The following is a 4,117-nucleotide window of genomic DNA, read 5'->3' as shown; positions in this document are numbered from 1 at the left end:
TTAATCCTTTCTACTCGGGATATCTACTCAGGAGCCTGAGATCTATGGAAAACTGTTGGAAGCCACTCAGGGCAGAATAAATTCATGAGATTATTTTTCAGAAATTATAATGAACTAGCAAAGAGCCAGGAATGGAGATGTAGCTCATATATTAGCTCATCAATCTAGAGAGGAAAGGCCTAGCAAGACCTTGAAGCCCTGATTTCAAACTCTGAGCATGCCAATGCACAAGCATGTGCATGTGTGCATTTGTGCATGCGTGTGTGTACACACACCCACACCCACACATTTATTCAAAATACCTTCAAATCAGCATATCAGTGTTCTGCATTAATTTCTTTGTTAACGATATTATCTGGGTAAAATAGAGGAAATATACTCTTCTATATCAGAACATTTTTATACTTTTTTTTTTACTGTGAAAATACTGTACAGAGGGGTTACAATTACATGGGCAAGATAATGAGTACATTTCTTATCAAGCATTGTAGCCTCCTCCTTTGTTTCCCCTTCCCATCCCTTCCCATCCTCATAGCCCTCCCACCCAATCCTCCCCGCTCCCCCCACCAAAGTTGTAAAGTTCGTTTTCAACATAACGACTTGTACTTCTCATTGTTGCCAATGGGTCCACCTGTAAAAATAGCTGTACAGAGGTGTCATATTTATATGAGCAAATAATGAGTACATTTCCTAACAAGCATTGTTACCTCTACCTTTCTTTTTCTTCCACCATCCTTTCCCTCCCACCTCCAGAAATACACTCCCCTCCCCCTTCCCCTGCCTAAAGTGTAAAGTTCATTTTTCAACATAGTGTCTTGTGCATCTCAACCTGTATCCATATTTAAGAATTTTGTATTTCCCTTTCCCCTCCCCAAATTAGAGAAACATATACACAGGATGTAGGCGCACCAACATCAAGTACAGTGAAAACAGGGGTTAGAGCATAGGGAAGGAACATATAAAGGAACAAAAAAAATCACATCACACATTATAAGTATCTTAGAAACAATAGCAAGAAACAAAAAAAACACTTGTCTGGTTCATTTCCTGTAATATCATCTTATCTGATATGCACATAGCTTCTGATCTATTCCGCTTATCCCAGACATATATTAGCTGTTGAAAATAAGGGAAACCATTGGACCTACGTTTCTTTGGACTTGGCTTACTTCACTTAATAAATTTTTTTCCAAGTCTTTCCAATTCTTAACAAATTGGGCGATGTCATTCTTTCTCATGGAGGCATAGAATTTAATTGTTTATATATACCACATTTTCATGATCCATTCATCTTCTGTGGGCCATCGGGGTGGGCTCCATATCTTAGCTATTGTAAATAATGCTGCAGTAAACATAGTTGTTCTGGGAGTTTTAGTATGGTCTTCTTTGTGATCATTTGGGTAAATCCCCAAAAGTGTGATTGCTGGGTCATAGGGGAGCTTTATATGGAGTCTTTTGATGAGCCTCCATACTGCTTTCCAAAGTGGTTGAACAAGTTAACACTCCCACCAAGAATCTAGTAAGGTTCCCTTGTGGCCACATCCTTTCCAGCATCTTTATTGTAAAAATATGGAATGATTCAAGAATTTGCATATCAACCTCGCACAGGAGCCATGTTAATCTACTCTGTACTGCTCCAATGTTAGTGTATGTGCTGCTGAATTGAGCACAGAGCATTTTTTATATATAAAGTGTAATTGATTTTCTTGAACTAGACAATTCAAAGAAAAGTAAGATTTGAAGAATTCTCGTGAAATTTTAAAACCATGTACTTCTTACATAAGCACACATTTAAGAATAGCCAAGATTGACATGTCAAAAACAAAATAATCCCAGATATTGTTGTTCAAGAGATGTGTAGGATCGGGGGAGGGGGGTGGAATTGGTTGGGGGGGCGGAGGAAGGCTGGGAAGGGATGTGAAGGGTAAACAAAGAGGAGGCTGCAATGCTTCATAAGAAATGTACTTACTCATTATCTTGCCCCTGTAAATGTAACCCCTCTGTACAGTATGTTCACAAAAAATAAAAATAAAAAAGAGATGTGTAGGAGGACGAATTCAATTATTCTGTATAAGGCACCTGTCATAATGAACACTGCGGCAAGTGTTAAGGTTTTTTAAAAGTTTTAATGTTTTAAATATATTTAATTTTGGGAATTTGCTTATATAGGCCAAAATTAGGACTGTTTTTCAGGTCATACAACTTTTCTATAAATATTTAAGATTTATGGTAGCAGACATATGCTACTAAAAAGTACATTTCAGAGTTTATAAAAACATTACTAATGAGATGTTACAAAGTCTTAGTGTAAAGAAGCAGTGTGAAGAGTTAAGACTTTGTTAACTGCACAGTTTCTCTTAAAACTTTAGGGCTTCCTTACTTTATATATTAGTGAGGAACAAATGATGATATAAACCATATACATATACATATACAAATGATGAGATGAGTCATAAAAAGCAATCTTAGTGGGTAACTTTAAAAACTACACATAGCCTATAAAACTTCTGTTGAACATCATAATCTTATTCAGTGTTATATGTACAGGAATGTGAGAATAGTAAAATCAAATATGTAAGTACACTTCAAATACTGAAATCACTGGTAATTCTTTGGTATTTTATTTTATTAATCATTAATATTTAGTTATTGTGTTTCTTTATTTGTAGTATTGTTTCCCTTGTAATATAGTAAAACCTTTTGTTATTCATCATCAGGAGGTACTTTGAGAAGCTTACTGGGATGGCCAAACCATTTTTTATAGTTGCATGTGAATTTACCAAAAGCAAAATTAAGAACAAAATATTGATTAAAAATTATCAAGTACAGTCAGAATCAGGAGGGATGATAAATGTCCACACTTAAAATCTTAGCCCTGGGCTGAAGCAGTGATATTACAGAGTTGAGGTCACAAAAGTGAGAGACTGGGTTTTGTTTTGTTTTTTACTTTGATTTTGTTGGCCATGGGGTTGAACTATGGGGCCTGGTTGCTGTACCTCAGCTCAAGGCTAGTGCCACCACTTGAGCCACAGAAACACTTCCGTCTTTTTCTACTTATGTGATGCTGAGGAATCAAACCTAGGGCCTCATGCATGCAAGGCAGGCACTCTACAACAGCCACCGTCCCAGCTCCTGATAGACTGGGTTTTAAAGATTCATCTAAACAATATTTTCTTTCTGCTTTGGGTTATATAATGAAATATATGAATATCTTTTTATATTTTTGTGTATTGTTATACTTCTAAATTTATACTAACCCCAGCCACTTTATTCTTTTCAAAGTCATGAAATATCTCTGAGAGTTTGCTAATGTGAAATTGTGTTAGCATTTTTAATTACTTCTGAGTCATTTTTAATTTTTATTAAAATCATTTTATATTTTGCGTTCAGGGATTATCATACATCAAATACCTTCAAATGTACATGTAGAGTCTAAAGATAACAGTATGAATATTCTTATACAGCTCTTTTTTATCTGTTATACACTTTCAGTATCATGATATTTCTCCCTCTTTCACACTCTCTCATTTCCTCTCTTTCTCTTTCATGCTCTATGTCTGCTACATAGAATTCCTGCTGGTCTACTATTATCTTTGAGGATCCACTCTTTGTGGGAACATGATGGGGACTAACATTTTCCCTTGCATTCTTTAAGAATTATGAGTGACGTGATATTATTCTTTGACATTCTAAATGGCAAAACAACAGGTCTAGGAATTCCTTTTCAAGTTTACTACTATTACAAATTTCATCTCATAAGAATCATTTGGATGGATATGATATTTTAACTTGGGCTGGGAAAGTGGCTCAGTGGTAGAGCGCTTGCCTTGCATGCATGAGGCCCTGGGTTCGATTCCTCAGCAGCACATAAGCAAAAAGAAAAAATCCAGATGTGGTGCTGTGGCTCAAGTGGTAGAGCACTAGCCTTGAGATGAAGAGCTGAGGGACAGTTCCCAGGCCCAGACTTCAGGCACCAAGACTGGACCCCTCCCCCCAAAAAAGGTATTTTAACCTGTGAACTAAAAGTTCTTTTTCTTTCACAAACAACCTTTGTCTTTGATTATCTGTTTGTAACTACATGTAATGAAAATAAAGCTCTCCTATGGAAAATAGACCG

The 4,117-nt window shown here is 36.3% G+C and overlaps 1 non-coding gene across 1 annotated transcript; it reads right to left on the bottom strand.

Moving 5' to 3' along the window:
* Window positions 1–1,563: 1,563 nt before the first annotated feature.
* On the bottom strand, window positions 1,564–1,670 carry LOC138812015 (U6 spliceosomal RNA). The gene has a single exon (XR_011367540.1). It is a non-coding gene; the product is annotated as a U6 spliceosomal RNA (small nuclear RNA).
* Window positions 1,671–4,117: the final 2,447 nt, after the last annotated feature.

Source organism: Dipodomys merriami, unplaced genomic scaffold (genome assembly GCF_024711535.1).
Source record: "Dipodomys merriami isolate MVZ:Mamm:240054 unplaced genomic scaffold, mDipMer1.0.p SCAF_557, whole genome shotgun sequence".
NCBI lineage: Eukaryota > Metazoa > Chordata > Mammalia > Rodentia > Heteromyidae > Dipodomys > Dipodomys merriami.
The sequence above is the reverse complement of the archived record's forward strand: the minus strand, read 5'-3'. Positions and strand labels throughout refer to the sequence as shown.